Here is a 20,238-nt window from a genome sequence, read left to right as displayed (position 1 = left end):
TAGACTGAGAAGGGGCTGATTAACCTCTGATCAATGCTGCCATGTGACTTGCTTCCAAACTTCAAACTTTTGCATGAACACAGCTTCTCAGTATACAGTAAAAGTCCTAAATCCAGACTGCTCGGGGAACGGGTTGGTCTGCATTTTTGGATTTTCCGGATTCTGAAGCAGTACATCTGTGGCAATTTCACACGTGCAAAAGCCGAAAGTTTTGAAGAAGTTTGGATTCTCAGGTGGTCAAGATTTCAGGCAAGTAGTTTCAAGGTCTGGATTCTCTGGTCACCCAGATTTCTGGCATGCACATTTTTGGTCTTTTACTGCATATAGTTCCACTTTAAGATGGGATCACATAATTCAAAGAGAACATTCCTGAATTTTAACCATTCACATAAATTGAAAATAACTTGGAAATGTAGTAAATGGATCCACAACTGGACCAAAGTGGAAAATACTGGAGATGTGAGTTCCAACTTACCCAGTGAATAATTGGGCCCTAGAGAGTGTTGTGGAACAGAGAACCCTCTGGTTACAGGTGCATAATTCTATGACACAGGTAGACAGAGGGGTGAAGTGAGCATGTGCCTTTCTTGCATTAATAGGTAAGGGCACAGTGTACACAGCTGAGATGTTACAAATAAATGTATGAGACCTTGATGAGAGTATTGTGCTCAGGTCTGGACGTCAATTTTAGGAACATTGTCATGAAGCTAGACAGGATGCTGAAGGTTTGACTTGTAAGGAGAGGCTGGATAAAGGGATTAACAGAATTTGGGGAAGAGTGCCCAGAAAGAATAAAAAATGTTGTTCCTCCAATTTGTGTACATCAAATTTTCAGTTTGGCCATGGACAGATATGTTAGCGTTACAATGATGTGTGCAAATTAAAAGGGTTGATCACTGGGAGGTCATGTTGGTTCAGCAAACAGAGCCAACAGTGATCAATGAAACAATTTCCTGGTCTGCATCCGGTTTCTCCAATGCAGAGGAATCCACAGCAGGAGCATTGGATGCAGTTAATTAATCCTACAGATTCACAAGTGAATCTGCTTCACTTGGAAGGACTGCTTGGGACCCTGAAAGGTGGTGAGAGAGTTTTCACTGCACATTGGTGCATGTGACAGTATACATGAACATTGGATGTTTCCAAGAGTGAGCTAATGAGAGGCAACCATAATTGAATGCTATTGAGTCACAAAGCTTTCATAAGGTAAGGGCTTGTGGCTATGAAAACTGTGATGGCAAATGCATAGCAACGGTAAACAATTGTCTAGTTGGACAGCCGGAAAACTATTGACCTCTGACATGCTAGATCATTTGTTCCAATGTAAGAAATGCTGCACTCCCTCATTCTGATTTAATTCCATGTGTCATCTGTGACCAGTTGACTACTGCCATACATCAGATGTCATAACATTGCATAGTTATTCCATTTTCAACTGCTGTGTTTATATTTTAAAGTTTTCTACAACGGTTTAATTATAGACTGCCTGTTGTTGGAGACGCACATTGCCTGGCCCCTTTGAGTCATTCTACCAATGATTATGCTAAGGTTGAATATTACCAGTTAAATTTATTATTCCTAATAAGCATTTTTTTTAGACATTTACAAATCTAGCATTTTGCTCAGTCCCAATGTTCTAATTTTCCCTGTGTTCCCAAAACCAATATTCTTGATTTACTTTTTGATATAAAGTTTTGTCTTGCGGATTGATAGCAACCATTTATGATGACCTGATGGATTTAAAAATGGGTTCAGGAAATGCAATCAGGAGGTGAATGGGAAAGAGATTTAAACATATCAGTTTCAGGTGAAGATTGGGATACCTCATTTTGTGCACGACATTGATTATTGCAATTAAAAGTGGTACATAGAATACATTGATCTAAAGTTAAACTATCCTGTTTTATTCTGACTTGGATCCAATATGAGATGGATGTAGAATTTAAAAGGCATCCCTGATTCATGTGTTTTGGGATTGTCCAAAACGGAAAGATTTTTGTGAACAATTTTTCCAAACTCTATCTCGGATCAAAGTGGAACCTTTCCCTTTTATTGCTTTGTTTGGTTATTCTCAACAGGAAAATATTTCCTTGAATCTAATTTAAAAAAGAGTTGTAGGTTTTACTTCATTGATAGCAGATGACCAATTTTGATTAAATGGAAAGAGTTTATCACCAGCTCACGTGTGTTGGATACAGGATATTATGTCTTGCTTGAGTTTGGAGAAAATTAAAAACTACCATAATGCTAATCAAACCCCTCCCTCTCATGAAGGTTACTTATATATAAAATTAAAACAAAGAGAAAGAAGAGAACAATGAAACTGGATCGGTTCGCAGCCCAACAGCCTGAAACTGTCAAGCATGATAATATCTATGAATGGACCCAAATCAAATTGGAACTTTTTGTCTTTGATATTATATCTATTTTTTTTCCAAACTTAAATATGGCATTACACCATGAGTCGGCAGAAGTTCAACTTTCTACTTCATTAAAACACATTGTCTGGGTCTCAGCGTATTTAAAAACCAAAACCTTCTCTTGAGATGCCAACAAAGATGTAGTCAGATCACCAATAAAGCCAAACAAGGAAACTGAAGGGAATGGATCCATTTTAGTCTTAAAAATAATTGATAAAGACTTTTTTTTATATAATATAAGTTGATTAATTGGAGTTTATATATGATGGTGCTAGACCATAATATTCATTTATATTTTATCAAGTTGTGAGCAGATTTTTAAATTTAATATTAATTAACAAAGAAAATGAGAATCTGTAAGTAGAGTTTTTACAAGTTTACATATATATATGATAATTTATACATTTTAATATTTCCTTCTGTTATGTCAAAGCAATGTGTATATAAGATTATTATTACTGAACTCAATAAAAATATTTTAGAGTTTGGAGAAAATTAGATAAAATATTAAAGGAACTGCTTGAATTTGACAAAATATGGGGCCCATTCATGGACGATTATCATAACTTGATGGCAGAGGCTTGAGTGCTCTGGAGGTTACTTGCTTGTTGTGCAGAGGCTGAAACTCAATTTTCTGCTTACATTTTGCTCACCACCATGTTTAATGAGAGGGGAAGGATTAATATGGGGGGGGGAAGGGGAGGGGAGGGAGATCATTTATTTTTGTTTTTTCTTTCTTTATTATCTTGATTTCTATTTTTATACCCTTTTTTCTTTACATTTAGAAGAGATTTCTCTATTTAGTTATTGGACCAGTTTTATTTATATATATTTTTTATTTTTTTTTTATGATTCATGTTCTGAATTTTATTTCATTAAAATTTTAGATGATTGTTTGTTCAGTATATGACATGTAATATTTCTCTCTTCCAAACCAATAAAAAATGTATTAAAAAATTATTTGTAATTGAATGATGGTGTAGTTATTATTTGAGATCTTGTGTCTCCTTAAAATAATTAGGGGTCATAAGCATGTTGCTTGCCTTTGTTTGGTTGGTTACAGGTGTTGGCAGCGTCCTGGGGTCCGAGAGCTGCTGTGATTCATTGCTGCTGTCCTGTTGGCGGCCATTCCCACCACTTCCACCCCTTTCCAGTGCCACGTTGCATCCCTGCTTGCGCTATTCTCTTCAGGTATTTGGCACATGTGTTGCAGGGTTCATGTATGCAGAAAGTAGGCGCAGTTTCTCAGTTTGTCATCATGTTGACTGGTTTAAAGACGAGGAGAGTGAGTAGGGCTTGGATTTTTCTTTTTTGTTGGATGTTACTATGGCTACAGTTGTTAATGTAATTATTGTCATTATTATTGAAACATTACATCATAATAGATTGCTATAATCTTTTGTTTATCAATAAACTGTTAAAAAACCTCATCTGGACTTGGATGGTCCATTCCCAGAATTATTGCATTCTGATTAAAATGATGCATCAGTGCTTTATTTCCTGCAGAGCATGAAGAAATTATACCTCTGTCCAGGGATATTGATGGATTTTGACTGCTATACCATTGAGAGCAACTTACCTATGGCATCTCATGGTGGAAAGGTCAGTGTCACCTATCGGACTGTAAAGCACTTCAGTTGGTGGTGAAAACTGCTCAGCGGATTATCAGCTTTCAATTGCCTACCATTGAGAATATCTATCAGGAATGCGGCTGGGCAAAGCGAAGAGCATCATCAAGGATGCATCACACCCAAACTATGTACATTTTATCCTTCCATCTGGTAGGTGCTACAGGAGCCTTCGCTTTCGAACCAGCAGGCACAGGAATAGCTTTATTCCTGAGACTGTGACACTGCTGAACCTTGAATCACAGTGGTTCTACATTCACATCGTACTGTCAGTACATATATAATTGTTGCTTGCTGAATGCTCTTGTTTTTACCGCACCTATTTATTTGTATATAGCCCTATTTTTGAACTTCGTATTGGATGCTAATTGTATTTCATTGGCTTTGTATTTTACTTGGCACAATGACAATAAAGTTGAATCTAATCTAGTGAATTAAATTGGACTGCGTCACAAGCAAGACCCCTACCTAGCCTCCAAGTGGCCTTTTATAGATAGAAGTTGCTACATCTTGCAAAGATCGACCATGCATTATGCATGTTGGCAAGCAATGCCATCTCAGGATAGATGTTCTTGATAGATAGTCAATAACCAGCAGGTAATTCTTTCCATCCAGGTGGAACACATCAGTCCCAACTTTCTGGCATGGCTCCTCCAGTAAATCTGTTATTGTCATGCGTTCCTTTGGCTTTCTTGCATGATGTTTCAGATGGGTCTCACAGCTTGAGACCATTCTGTTGATGTCAACATTTATCCCTGGCCAATAAACAGCAGTTATTGGCCTTGCATTCTTCCTTTTTAAGGTGCTCCTCATGCAACCTTTTCAATATATCCTGTCACAGTAACTGAGAAATTATAATTCTGCTCTGTCTGAATAATTGGAAATTATCTGGATAAAAAAGTCATCTCATTGGCCTAAGGACCTTGAGGAAACAGTTCCTCTCAACGAAATGTTTGATCATGAGTTGAGCCAGCATGGCGTGCTTGGCATGAGATTGGAACCAGCCACCAGTGAAGAAATGGCTTCAACTACAAGAAGACTCTGATAAGGCATTCCAGACCTCATTAGCTGGTTTAAAGGTTAGTGGAACTGAAACAGATGAATGTACATTGCAAATCCCCCCTGGGGCTGTATCGAGTGAAATACTAAAGATAGAGACTGATCAGCAGTATCTGAAAGTTCAGATGTGAATCCTAATGATAGTATTTCCAGAGTTATGACCAATCTAGAGCAGGTACAGCTTCGTGTGCTTCAAGTATATCAGCTATACATGCTAGGGGGCAAGCAGACTTGACTACTATTGAGACACAGCATGAGTGCTTGGAGAAAAGACATGCTGTAGAAGATAAAGAAGTTGTAATGAAGAATCAGCAAGAAGAATAAAAAAGATTATTGAAGAGCGAAAAGGGAAAAAAAAATAGATTTGAAGGAACAATATGCTATGAAGATGGTCAATGTAAAAGAATTATCTTAGGCTTCTGCAAGATCTATCACTCAAAGGGAAATGCCCAAAGGGCTAGCACCTGACATTCCATCAGGTCAATGGATACTACAGCCACAATAAACTAGTCTACTCGAGCAAGGAGCCACGGGTGGCGCTACTAGTGCTCGAATGTCAATGATCCTGTGGAAAGGGCGAGTGACATTCAATCTTTTCCAACACACAATTTGTGAATCTTCCCAAAAGAAGAGCATTTCAACCAGGTTTCAACACCATGTGAGTTGATCATACTCAACAACTGATGTCTCTTTGTGTTGCTGAAGAACCAATGACAAGTCAAGGATCTCCATCAATGCCATCACTTACAAACCAAGGATCCCCATTAATGCCATCAGTTACAAATAAAGCTCCTACCCTATGGCACCAGTTCAAGTTCCTTATGCTCCATTCACCACAAGACAACCAATCACAAGCCATGGCAGACAAGACAATATATGATCACTCCCAGCAAAACAAAATGAAATTTCTGCTATGTTAGCATAGCAACAAGGTTCTTATTGGTTTACCCAAGGAGGAAATTCCAGTTTTTAATGGAGATCTATTACAATATCTGATGTTCATGAATTCAATGCTCTGATGTAGTTGTGCTGATATTCACCTCCAGGCCAACCTTCACTCAGGCTCTTGATGACCTTCTGTAGAACTGTGTCCTTTTCTGTTTTATTTCTGTTTGGTTTTCATGTCAGATACAGGAAGAGATTCAATGATCAGATTCATGTGGAGATTCACATCTGTCTCTGTGGAACTCTTATTGTGTGCTTCACTCTGTATCACTTCCCTGGACGGAGGATCAGCCAGCACAATAAGTTTCCCTGGTGTGTACACCAATTCAAAGTCATAACCTTGTAGCTTCATCATCAGTCTTTGGATTTGTGGTGACATCTCACTGAGGATTTTCTTGATTATTGCTAATCATGGCTTCTGGTCTGCCTCTGCCATGAATGTTGGTAGACCATGCACATAGATTTGGAATTTCTTGAGTCCATAGACCAGACTGAAACACTTTCTCTATCTGTACATATTGAAATTCAGATGTGGTTATCGTCCTTGATGCAATGGGCCTGCAAACTTCTCCCACATCCTGAAGTAGTACGGTGCCTATTCTATCTTTTGATGCATCCGTAGATATTTTTTGTTCTTTCTGGATGGGTCAAAAATCATCAAATGCACTGGTTCTGTAGTTAAAATAATCTCCAATCATTCACATTCTTCCTCATGATCAGCCATCAGCTTGATTTCACATTTGTCATGTAACAACTCCCTCTGATATATTGTTTTGAAAGACCGGTTTGGAATGAATTTACTAGTGAAATTAATCATTCCCAGCACTCTCAATGTACCCTTTTGTGTCTATGGGTCTGGGCATCTCTAGAATTGCTTTTGCCTTGTTCTTGTTCTGCTCCACACCTGCCTCTGACAGCTCATCTCCCAGAAAGGTGATTTTCCTTCACACCAAACTGACATTTTGTTTTGTTTAGCTTTAATCCATACTTCTGGATGCGTTGCAGCACTTTGAGCCTCTTGTTATGTTGGTCCTGTGTGGCTCTCCATAAGATCATATCATCCATGTACATGTGTACCCCATTTATGCCTTATATGATGTACTCCATTGACCTGTGGAACACTTCCAGAGCTGAGGAAATTCCAAAAGGCATCCTTAAACAGGAGTATCGACTAAACAGTATTTTGTGCTATCATCATGTAGTTTTAATTTTCAGAAGCCCTGGGGTGCATCTAAATTAATGAAAAACATTATACCGGCCATCTCACTTGTAATCTCATCCCTGGTTGGAATCTAATAATGTTCCCTCTTTGTATTTACATTCAAGTCTTTTGGGTCACTGTTCTTTTTGACACCCATTTTGTGAGCTCCACTACTTTCTATATGAACCCTGGTGTCGTGATTCACTCGAGTTCCTGCTTGAGCTTGTCTTTTAGTGATGCTGTAACCCACCTTGGGGCATGCACTGGCTCTTCATCCTCTTTTAACTGTATCTTGTAGGTGAATTGTAGAACACCAAATATAAACCCCTTGAAGATGAGTGAAAATTGATCCTGTATTTCCTCTATGCTGTTCTGTGCATTGGCACTGTTAATCCAGTACACCCTCTTGACTAGGCTCAAGTTTTAACATCCTTTGTCATCAAGCATGAGGCATGTCCATCTGGGACTACTACGAACATGAGATGGTGCGCTTTACCTTTAACTTTCCCCTTGAGTCCACATGTGGCTTTCGTGTCAGTGTGCTGTCCATTGTAGGCCTTGAGCTGAAGAGAATTTGGATGGAAGTGTACCTTTATCTTCATTGACCTGATGTCATACTCACAGATCAAATTGGCTAACTTGAAAGGAATATCTGTTCAATTTGCATGCGACGGCACTGTTCACTTGTCTTACTCAACTCTGTTCATGCTTGGCTGTTCAGGTTCTGTTGGTTTGAACCCTTGCTGCGCTACCATGCCCACAAAGAATCTATCACTAAGGGCAGTTTCTTCAATAGTGCGTGCACTTTCACTTCTGTTTTGCTTCCCTTTAGAAAAACATTACGTTGCATAGTGATTCTGTCCTTGCACTTGTTACAGACTTTTCCATAGCCTGGGCTTGTTTTGGTGCATGCTGAGTGCCACATCCTTTACGATTGAATGTTTCTCCCTCTGTCTTGTTCTCTGTTTGAGTGCATCCAGACATTTTGACTGCGCCTTCATTTTCGTGAGCCCTTGCACTCTCGCTGAACTTTTTTACATGCCTCAGAGCTAATTCACTGGCATGACTCATCATCGCAGCTCCTGCTAGGGTAAGCTCTGTCTCTTGTAGCAACCTCTCTCTTGGGAGAGCCAGTGGATGTGGTGTACTTGGGCTTTCAGAAAGCCTTCGATAAAGTCCCACACAGGAGGCTAGTTTGCAAAATCAAGAAGCATGGATAGATAATTGGTTGAGAAATAGGAAACAAAGGGTTAGGATAAACGGGTCATTTTCTGGATGAGTGGGGTCCTGCAGGGGTTGGTGTTGGGCACTCAGTTGTTTATCATTTATGTAAATTATTTGGATGAGGGGATAAATAATTACTTATGCAAATTCGCAGGTGACACTAAACAGGGTGGTAGTGTAAAGAGAGTGAGGAGGATGTCAGGAAACTGCAAGAGGACTTGGATAGTTTAGGGGAGTGGGCGGAAAGATGGCAGATGAAGTTTAATGTGAGTAAATGCGAGGCTGTCCATTTTGGAGGCAGAAACAAGAGAGCAGAATATTATTTAAATGGTGTTAAGCTAGGGAGTGGGGTAATGCAAAGGGATCTGGGTATACTTGTTCACCAGTCATTGAAAACTACCATGCAGGTTCAGCAAGCTGTGAAGAAGGTGAATAGTATGTGGGCTTTCATAAAGAGGAGATTGAGGAGTAGAGAAGCCCTCCTGTAGTTGTACAGGGCACTGGTGAGACCTCACCTGGAGCATTGCGTCCAGTTCTGGTCTCCATATTTAAGAAAGGACATACTTGCTATAGAAGGAGTGCAGCGCAGGTTTACAAAGTTAGTTCCTGGGATGGCAGGATTGTCATATGTGGATAGGTTAGAAAGACTTGGATTATATACAATGGAGTTTAGAAGGATGAGGGGAGACATGATTGTGGTATTTAGGATCATCAAAGGGCTTGACAGGGTGAAATCAGAGCACATGTTCCCAATGATGGGTGAGACAAGGACTGGAGGGCATAGCTTAAGAATACAGGAAAGACCATTTAACACAGAAATGAGGAGTTTTTTTTTTACCTAGAGAGTTGTGAGTCTGTGGAATACATTGCCACTGGGGGTAGTGGGGGCAGATTCATTGAATAGATTTAATAGATAAGGCTCTTGTGTGCAGGAGAGTTAAAGATTATGGGGATAAGGCTGGGATTGGTTATTGAAAGGGTAAGATCAGCCATGATCCAATAAATGGTGTTCCTGTGACTCGAAGGGCCAATTGACCTACTCTTTCACCTATTGTCTATTGTCTCTCACCTGTTTGTCATTGTCCAAACACAATTTAATAACAGATCATTGAATCTTGCAGCAATCCAAAATTGCATGTTCTTTATTTTTAAAATATTTTATTGTTTAATATATAAACTTGCATTCAAAATTCAATGAGATATATAACCAGTCATATCATATACCATATTTTCAAGCATATAATGCGCACATGCATAGAAAGCGCAGAAAATCATATTGTATAAAACCAATTTTGTGTAGCGTGCACACACGCTTATATACCATATGGTTGTTGTATGCTAAATTCTGACTGACTAAAGCAATTTGTATTTAAATAGAACATGAGACAAAGCAAATACCAGTATCTGCCACAGTTAATCTCCCACAATTAATACCCAATCAACTTTCCCCAGAGGTGTCAATCACCCATTATATAGATGATATCCTGCTGCAACACATTAACAAGCTTTGGAGAGGAATCAATTAAATTGATCAAAGATAGGCTTTGGAGTTTAACTTGATTTTAAATTTTATGTTGTCTCAAATCAGAGACACTTGAGATGTTAATCTCCTCCCTGAGGGACAGGTCTGGGCAATCAACATTGATAAAGTGCAGTACCCTAGCCAGAATGTCCTGTTTATAGAATACCATGCCATTCGGTTCAAAGGGACATTCCCAGATCAGAATTTGCCATGCCTGCTATAAATTGTGCCCATTCTTTCATTGCCACTATTACATTTTCAAGCTGGCATTCCCATGCTCACTATAAATTGCGTCTTTCCCATGCCTGCTATAAATTTTGCATGTTCTTTCATTGCTGCTATTACATTCTCATTCTTGCTAAAACATTCCCACATTCACTATAAAATTGTCGGTGCTTCTTTCCTACATCTTTCAATGCCGCTATTACATTCCCACAGCTGGTTTAAGTTGCTGGCTTAACTTTCCCACACCTGCTGTTAATTGTGTGCATTCTTTCAACATGTAAAAATATCATATTGCATGAACATGCATATAATGCATGGGGTGGTGGGGGTGCCTGGTTTATAAAATACACATACATTGAACCTTGTTAGAACGTGATTCATTAATCTGCGGAATTCCTTATAGCTTGGGTGTCTGGACCCTAAACTTTGCAAATAAGTTGATTAAAATTCAGAATACCAATATTAAAAGAATGTGCTAGCCTTCTTTCATTCAAATTGTTAGTTATAGATAGTGGATCCTTCGAAAATTGGTAATATTTGGGTTTGATTATCTGTGGGCATTCTGACATATATGGATCTGTTCCGCGACTCGGCTGTAACGCAGTATTAAATCTTGGACCCCAACTACTGCATTCTAATGAAGTTTTACTGTATAACAAGCACATTATATTTGTATTTTTTTAAATGGCACATGTAAAGAAAATCAGAAAGAACAACATAACAGCGTTAGCCTGTTGCCTATTCATATGAAAAACAAAACATTTAACATATTCTTAATGTACATAATTAAACTAATTTACCAAATTATTTGGGTTAAAAAAAAATTAAAAAAAAGAAAACCTACAAAACTTATCTACCCCTCCCTCTAATGAAGGTTACCGGTAGTTATACAAAAGAAAGTTTGGAATCAAATAGCGACCTCCAGGCATCAGACGGTGTAATACTGAACTCTTCAGAATTCTTAATCCTTTCAGACATAATAGTATTCCAAGAATGGGCTCTCCATCTTTACAAATTGAAATGTTCTATCTTTAATATTGTATCTGTTTTTTTTCCAGGCTTAAGTAAGACATTATATCACTCCCAGCAAAACAAAATGAAATTTCTGCAATGTTAGCATAGCAACAAGGTTCTTATTGGTTTACCCAAGAAGGAAATTCTAGTTTTTAATGGAGATCTGTTACAATATCTGATGAAGAATTATCCTTTCATTTCAGGAAAATTGCTCATCTGGCCATTAGCATATTAAAAGCTAAAACTTTTTCCTGATTTGCAGATAGAGCCAGATCTGGCTCACGCAACAACAAGAAAACAGAGCAATTAAAGGACAAGGCTCCATTTTGATTTTAAAAATCATGGATAGAGATTGGAAAAAGTTTTTTTTACAAAAACTCTGAATTTGGACATTCCCAAAACATGTGGAATAGTGAAACTTCAAAAAGTTTGCGTTTCACACAGAGTAAATCAATATCTGCATAAAAACAAGATAATTTAAGTTTAGATGTGTGTATTCTATGAACCACCTTAAATTGAAAAGGCAATGCCTTGCTCAAAATGAAAAATCATTAATCAAGTGGAGTATTAGAGTCCTCGTCTGAAAAGGTTATGTTAAAATCTCTTTCCCAATCATTCTTCATCCCAGCCATTGAGCCTGATCTTAAATCCAATAATTAATTGTAAATGTATGATATTAATCCACCTTAAAATGTTTAAGTTTTAAAAAAATCAAGAATATTAGTGTCAGAAATTTGAGGAAAATCAGAAAGCTTAGATTGAACAAAATGTCTTATTTGTAAATATCGAAAAAAATGTCTATTGGAAAGATTAAATTTGACAGTTAATTGTTCAAAGGAAGCAAAATTATCACAAATAAAAAGATCCTCATTTTGAATTCCTTGCCTAAACCATTCCTTAAAACCTACCAATGATAGTTTTTTTTTAATTATCTACATTTGGATTTACCAGAGGAAAAAATAATTCTAAATTAGGCTTATTTTCTTACTCTAGGTCTCATTAATGGGTTAGATGTCAAATTAGAAAAGGAAAATAGTGAAAAGGAACCTAAAATTGCTAAGCTGGATGTTTGTTTTTTTTTTAAATCCAATTCCATTTCTAGTCAAGATAGACTATTCACTGATTTATCAAAGTGTAATATTAACAGTAGATTATGTATATTAGTTGCCCAATAATAAAATCTAAAATCTGGAAGTGATAATCCCCCATTTCTTTTAGTTTTTTTGAAGGTGGGCTTTATTTATGTGGTTGTTTTCTGTGCCATATGTGGGAAGAAAGAACCAAATCTAAAGAACTATAAAAAGAATTTGGGAATAAAAATGGGTAATGCTTGGGAAAAAAAGAGAAATTTAGGTAAAATGTTCATTTTATTTTAATTAATATGACCCATCATTTTAATAGATAAGGGTGACCATCCCAATTGTAAACATTTAATCTAATTTAGTCATATCAGAAAATTCTCTTTCAATAAATTTTTAAGTTTTTTTCATAATTGTAATTCCTAAATATTCAAATTGATCCACTATTTTAAATGAGAATTTAGAATAAATGACAGAAAAGTCATTAAAAGGAATTAGTTCACTTTTATGCACATTTATTTTATAACCTGAGAATTGACTAAATTGGGCAAATAAAGTTAATATGTTAGGTATGGAAATCTTGGGATTTGAAATGAAAAGCAAAAGATCATCTGTATAAAGAGGTAAATTCTCGGAAAGCAACGGCTAAGTGTTCCAGTACTATATCAAAAAGCAAAGGAATTAGTGGAAAACCTTGCTGTTTTCCCCTGTTAAGTCTAAATATTTGTTATTGTTATAAATTAGAGTAAATTAAAGCCATAGGACAGGAACATAATAATTTAACTCATTTTATAAAATCTGGACCAAAATTACATTTTCCTAATATAACAAACAAATACTACCATTCCACCCAATCAAATGCTTTCTAGCCTCTAATAAAATAACACATTCCATCACTTGGGTGGAGGGGAACTATAAAATATGCTTTGAGCTGTACAGGATTTGTATAAATGTATGGCTTTATCTTAATTGTTCTGATGTCATGCTCACAAATTAAATTGTCTTTTGCCCCTATGTCCAGCTTGAAAGGGATATTTGTTCCATTTGCATGCAATGACACAGTCCACTTGTCCTGCTCAACTCTGTTTATGCTCTTGGTTTATAATCTTCCTGCACCACCATGCCAAAGAAAAGTGTATTACTGAGGGAAGTTTCTTCTATAGTGTGTACTTCTGTTTTGTATCTCTTTAGAAAAACATGACTTTGCATAGTAATTCTACTATTTGTAATTATTACAGACTTTTCCAAAGGCTGGACATCATTTTGGTGCATGTTGAGTGCCACATCATTTGTACTTGAATGTCTCTCCATCTTTTTTTTGTTTCCTATATCACGTTTTTGGGCTATGTCATCGTTTTCCCTGACTTTTGCACTCTTACCAAACTTTTTTGTGTGCTGCAGACCTAATTCACTGACATGGAATATCTTCACAATTCCAGCTAAGGTAAGCTCCATCTCTCATGCAAATCTTTCTCTCACTTTCTTGTCAATAATTACGAACATAATTTGATAAGATTATTAAATCTTACTGCAATCCAAAATCACATGTTCTTGCTTTTAATTTCATCCCCTTTTTAAAAAAAAATCACACCTCTCTGCCTACAGCTGTGTGCGTGAGTGAAACACATATCTCTCGAACATTTCATTTTCCTTTGGTGAACAGTGTTCATCAAACATGACAAAAACCTTGTCAAACTTAGCCTGGTCTTCTGCCTTGGCAAAAACAAATGTGTTTAAAATCTCTAGTTCTTGAGGTCCTCCCTCAGTAACTAGCAGTGCAATCTTCCATGCATTCAATTTGCTATAGAGTCCAATGTCTTAAAGATACAGTGAGACATTCCCAGTCAAATTCGCAGTGATAGGCAGCTTCACACTTTCAATGTCTCCTGCTGATAACCAACTCCTGGTACCTTGTGATGTTTCTTCTACAGTGATAAAGAAATTTGGGTCCTTTTGTATTCATTATATTATTATCAAGTGGGATACATCCATTTTGTGCATCTGACCGAAGGTGTGGCATTCCATTTCCGACACCCTTTAGTGAACACGAGATTCACCAACTTCCAATCACCACAGACTGTGAGCAAATTTAAATTCTTGGGAGTCAGAATCTCAAAGGATCTTTCCTGGACTCAACACAATAATGACATTGTGAAGAAAGCGCATCCATGCCTCTACTTCCTGACACTTGTGGAGCTTTGCTATGAACACCAGAAACCCTGGGAAATTTCTACAGGTGTGTGGTTAAGTGTGCTGACCAGCTGCATCATGGTATGGTATGGGGACACGAAAACTCCTGAGCATAAAGCCCTGCAAAAGATAGTGGACACATCACAGGCAAAACTCTCTCCACTACTGACAACATCTACAGGGAATGCAATTGTAGGAGAGCAGCAGCAATCATCAAGGAACCACACCACTTTGCACATGCTCTGTTCTTGCTGCTACCATCAGGAAAGAGTTATAGGTGCCACAAGGCTGGTACCACCAGGGACAGCTGCTATGCCTCCACCATCAGACACTTCAATAGCAAACACAAACTCAATCAGGGACTTGTTTAAGGACTCTTACTTGAGCACTTTATTGATTTTTTTAAAAATTATCTATGTATTGCACATTCAGTTTGTTTACATTTGTTATCTGCTTACAGCTCTATTTTATATGTATACACTGTGTACAGATTTTTTTGCACTACCAATAAGTGGTAATTCTGCTTTGACTGCAGAAAATGAATCTCAGGGTTGAGACTCTGAAAATAATCATATCATATAACAATTACAGTACGGAACCAGGCCATCTCATCCCCTCTAGTCTGCACCGATCAAATTGATCTCCTCTTGTCCCACCCACCTGCTCCCTGTCCATGACCCTCCAATCCCCTCACATCCATGCACTTATCCAACCTTCTTAAATGACTACATTGGCCCTGCTGCAATCACCTCTTCCAAAAGATTATTCCACTCAGTCATCACTCTCTGTGTGAAGAAGACCCTCTCATGTTACTTCTAAACCTTTGCCCCCTAACCCTTAACTTATGACTCCTCATTCCAATCTCACCTACACTCAAGGAGAAGAGCCTATTCACATCTACTCTATCTATCCCCCTCATAATTTTAAATACCTCTATCAAATCCCCCCTGAACCTTCTATGCTCCAATGAATGAAGACCCAGTCTACTCAATCTTTCTTTGTATTCGAGATTCTGCAATCCAGGCAACATTTTAGTAAATCTTCTCTGCACCCTCTCTACCTATTGATAGAAGGTGGAGAAGCTAACAAGGCATACAAGATCAACTATTAAGATAAGTGCAAGAGTAAATATTTTTACACCACAAGCTGGAGAAGACCAATGTATGTACTCTGGCAATAAATCTAAAATCTGATCCCAGCCACTTATACCTGCCCCATGCCTCCCTCTTGATATTGACCAGAGCTTGAATTTCCCTTGTCATCCAAGCTTCCCTGTCCTTGTATGTCTGACCCTTCAATCTAACAGGAATGTGTACATCTTGAACTTTCATCAGCTCACCTTTGAAAATATCTAATTTTCTATCTATTCCTCTTCTACAAACAACTTTTTCCAATTAATTTGAACTCATTCTTGTCTTTTACCTTCTTAGTTGGCCTTACTCCATGTCAGAATTTGAACTCATGGTGTTTCCCTGTCTCTCTGCAAGATCATAAAACCTAATTGAATAATGGTCTCTGGTCTGCATCCACGAACACTTGTATTTCCAAATTTCTCAAGCCTAAGTCAAGTGTTGCCCACTCCCTTGTGGGACCCTCTACACATTGGCAGAGGAAACTTTCCTGAACACATTTATTGAGGGACAATAGAACCATAGAACATAACAGCACAGAAAAAGGCCCCTTTGGCCCTTCTAGTCTGTGCCGAACCATTTTTCTTTGCCTGATTCCAGTGACCTGCACCCAGTCCATAGCACTCCATACCTCTCCCACGCATGTACTTGTCCAAATTCTTAAATGTTAAAATTGAGCCTTCCTTTAACAATGAGTTAGAAATCAACAAAAATTTAACATGGAGCTTGGTCAGATTTCTGAAATGGTGAGAATTGCACCATAGCTGCTTTTAGTTCAGCTAATGATTTTTCTGTTTATCCTTGACTCAAAAACCAGAATGAATTGCATGCACCTGTATCTATTTCTGACAAAAAGGGACAGGTTTTTCTTCTTAGTGGTGTAGAACATAACAGCACAGAAGCAGCCCCTTCAGCCCTTTGACTCCGAGCTGGACTATTAATATCTCTTGTTCCACTGACCTGCACCCCACCATAGCTCTCCATACCTCTCCCATGCATGTACCTTTCCAAATCCTTCTTAAATGTTAAAATTGAGCCTGCATTCACCACCTCAGTTGGCTGCTTGTTCCATTCTCCCACAACTCTGTGTGAAGAAGTTCCCCCTAAGCTTTCCCCCTTTCACTCTTAACTCATGACATCTGGTTTGTGTCTCACCTACTCTAGTGTCATCTGCAAACTTGCTGATCCAATTTACCACATTATCATCCAGATCATTGATATAGCTGTCAAACAACAATGGTCCCAGCTCTCATCCCTGAAGCACACCACTAGTCACAGGCTTCCAGTCTGAGAAGCAATATCCATGACTACTCTCTGGCAAGGGGAACATTCTGAACTTCCTTGGGCTTCTAAGGTAGTAGAGACATTGGTACACTTCCTTAACTGTTTCATTCATCTGCTTGTCCCTGGTCACTTTTCTGGAACTATCTATTCTGAATTACCTGAAGCTCTCTACTCTTTCCACTTCAGTGCCATTAATTTGGATGCAAGTTTTGACTACGTCCCCTTTCTTGAAGAAATTAAGCTGTACGTTTTGGCTTCATAGAATATAAGAGCAGGGATGTGATGTTAAATTAAGCTGTACGTTTTGGCTTCATAGAATATAAGAGCAGGGATGTGATGTTAAGGCTTTATAAGGCACTAGTGAGGCCTCATTTGGAGTACGGGGTGCAATTTTGGGCTCCTTAATTAAGAAAGTATGTCCCTGCATTGTAGTGGGTTCAGAGAAAATTCACAAGAATGATTCCTGGAATGAAGGGATTAGCATATGAGAAACATTTGACAGCTCTTGGATTGTACTTCTTGGAGTTCAAAAGAGGGGATTCCTCATAGAAGCATTTCAAATGTTGAAAAGCCTGGACAAAGTAGATGTGGAAAAGTTGTTTCCCATAGTAGTGGAGTCAAGGACAAGAGGGCACACCTTCAGGATCGAAGGGCACTCATTTAAAACAGATGCAGAGGAATTTCTTAATGGGGAGAGGTGCGAACCTCTGGAATTTGCCACCATGGGCAGCTGTGGAGGACAAATTGTTGGGTGTATTTAAGAGATTGATAAGTATCTGCATCATCAGAGTACCTAAAGCTATGGGGAAGAAGGGAGGGGAGTGGGGCATGTGGGAGAAGGGAACAGCTCATGATAGAATGGTGAGAAGATGTGATGGGCTGAATGGTGTCCTTCTGCTCCTACATCTTATAGTCTTATGGTCTTCATTCCATATCCCAAAGATGCACGTGATGATAGGTTAATTTGCTATGTGTTATGTTTAATACATGTTCCTGAGGATGGAATTCAACCCATCACCATAGAATATGCAACATTCGTCTCCACTCTAAAAAAAAACCTGGAATAGGTGTTGATATCTCTGAAGTTGGACAATGCACAATTTTAAACTCAGGTCAAGAATCTACCCACTGAACCACCTGTGACAAATGCCGACAGCAATATGAAATCAAACATAAAATTTGTCTGAGAAAAAGAAATATAATTCTCTTAAGATCTCGACTTATACTGCAGGCTCTGAATAAATAGCTTTCTTCTAATTTACAGAATTTTTTTTCACCAGGAATAAAAACTAATTAAAAATGAATGTTGGTGGCTTTGCCAAACATTCATCACTCTTGGCCATTAGATTACGACATCATGAAGGACAGATTGCTCCTTCATGTAAATCAATCAGAATTAAAGGCAAAATCTCCATACCAAATTAAAATAAATTGCCTTCCATTCTTTAGCATTTGGAAATAAACAGATTGCTAATTTAAAATTTCTCAGCTTGTTTTAACCCCCAAAGCAAATGTTCTTGGAAGATCCTAGTGTGGGGAAAACACCTCATTTAGTAGCTTGGAGTTCAGAAGAGTGAGGAGGTCGCCATTGAATTGTTTCAAATGTTAAAAGACCTGGACAGAGTAGATGTGGCGATGTTGTTTCCCATGGTAGGACAAGAGGGCACAACTTCAGGATTGAAGAGCACCCATTTAAAACAGAGATGTGGAGGAATTTCTTTAGCCAGAGAGTGGTGAACCTCTGGGAGGATGTTTTATATGAAGGAGAAAAGCCCACATTCCCTCCCAAACCATGAACTTCACATTGCAATGTGCATAAAGGAGGAAAACATGATAATTGAGTAAGCACCCACAGCAGATAGCTCAATATTGAATGGAGAAAGAAGTGTTTGAGTCATGAAGGATTGTACTTACTGGAATTTGGAAGACTGAGAGGGGATCTCATAGAATTGCATAAAATTATGAAAGGCATAGATCAGATAGAGGTAGGTAAGTTGTTTCTATTGGTTGGGGAGACAACCTCAAGATTCAGGATAGTAGATTTAGGGAGGAGATGAGGAGGAACTACTTTTCCCAGAGGATGGTGAATGTATGGAATTCACTGCCCATTGAAGCAGTGGAAGCTACCTCAATAAATATATTTAAGACAAAGTTGGACGGATTTTTACATAGCAGGGGAATTAAGGGATATGGGGAAAGTTATGTAGGTGGAGATGAGCCTATCATCAGATTAGCCATGATCTCATTGAATAGCAGACTGAGCTTGTCTGCCAGATGGCCGACTCCTACTCCTATTTCTGATGTTTTTATGATGTATAGATGTTGATGGGAGATCCACTCACCATGTACTCCTTCCAGCAGCATCAGAATTTCAAGAGCATTGTGGGTTGAACACGGCTCTGCAAAACCATTCCCATATTGATCTCCCTATCTTCGGAAAGATATACTTGTGACCAAGGAAGTAAAATAAAGATTCAGAGCTCATTCCGAGATTGGCAGAGTGTATCCTATAATTAAACATAAAATAAAAACAGAACATACTATAATTACTCAGCAGGTCAGGCAGCAGCTATTGGGTGAGAAATAGAAAGTTATTGAGGCCAGGTCATATTCAAATGGTGTTGTATGTGGTCCAGTTAGCAAAGGCCATGAAGAGGTTTGGAGAGAAAGCTGAAAAAGGGCACTGAAGTAGGATGATCATCCATGATCATGTTGAGTGATAGAATAGGCCAAAAGGGCTGAATGATATCGTGCTGCTATTTTCCATGTAACAAGTACAAAGATGGGTTGTTGTCCTTTGAATTGGTGTTGTGGGGTTTGTGGCTACCAGGATTTGGGTACAATGTCTTATCTGGTTAAAAAATCATTGCTTCTAACAATATTACACTTGCTTAGTACTATACAGAAACATCAACTACAAGAGTATCTCATCCACTTTCTGGTTCCAACAATATGGGCCATCGACCCAGATCCCCAACCATCATTGAAGCCTACTTAGCTGTATTAACAAGGCACATACTTCATTACTTCAAAGAAGAATTGATCAATGAGTTGGCAAATAGTCTTAATTTCTTGCTCATTTACTCGGTAAATTGTTATCTTTTACAATTTACTGAAAGACCTGTTTTAAATTTATAATTTGTGTTCACTTGCAATGTTGGACATTGATCAAAATTAGCAACATTAGTAATTAATGTGGCCCAACTTGCAGAGAAAATGGATTGACGCCCATTATGGTTTATCATCTCATTGGCAGATGTGAGCAGGAATGGACCATTAAGCTTCCTAAGCATTTCCTGGAATTCTGAGAGATCTTG

The 20,238-nt window shown here is 38.2% G+C and overlaps 1 long non-coding RNA gene across 1 annotated transcript in view; it reads left to right on the top strand.

Moving 5' to 3' along the window:
- The first annotated feature begins 3,870 nt into the window (after positions 1-3,870).
- Positions 3,871-20,238, top strand: part of LOC138760104 (uncharacterized) — a 47,222-nt gene continuing 30,854 nt past the window's right edge. Inside the window, exon 1 of the long non-coding RNA XR_011355409.1 lies at positions 3,871-4,022. This is a non-coding gene — a long non-coding RNA (uncharacterized lncRNA). The remainder of the gene's footprint in view (positions 4,023-20,238) is intronic.

This window comes from Narcine bancroftii, chromosome 4 (assembly GCF_036971445.1).
Source record: "Narcine bancroftii isolate sNarBan1 chromosome 4, sNarBan1.hap1, whole genome shotgun sequence".
Classification (NCBI taxonomy): domain Eukaryota; kingdom Metazoa; phylum Chordata; class Chondrichthyes; order Torpediniformes; family Narcinidae; genus Narcine; species Narcine bancroftii.
This window is presented reverse-complemented; position numbering and strand designations above follow the sequence as displayed.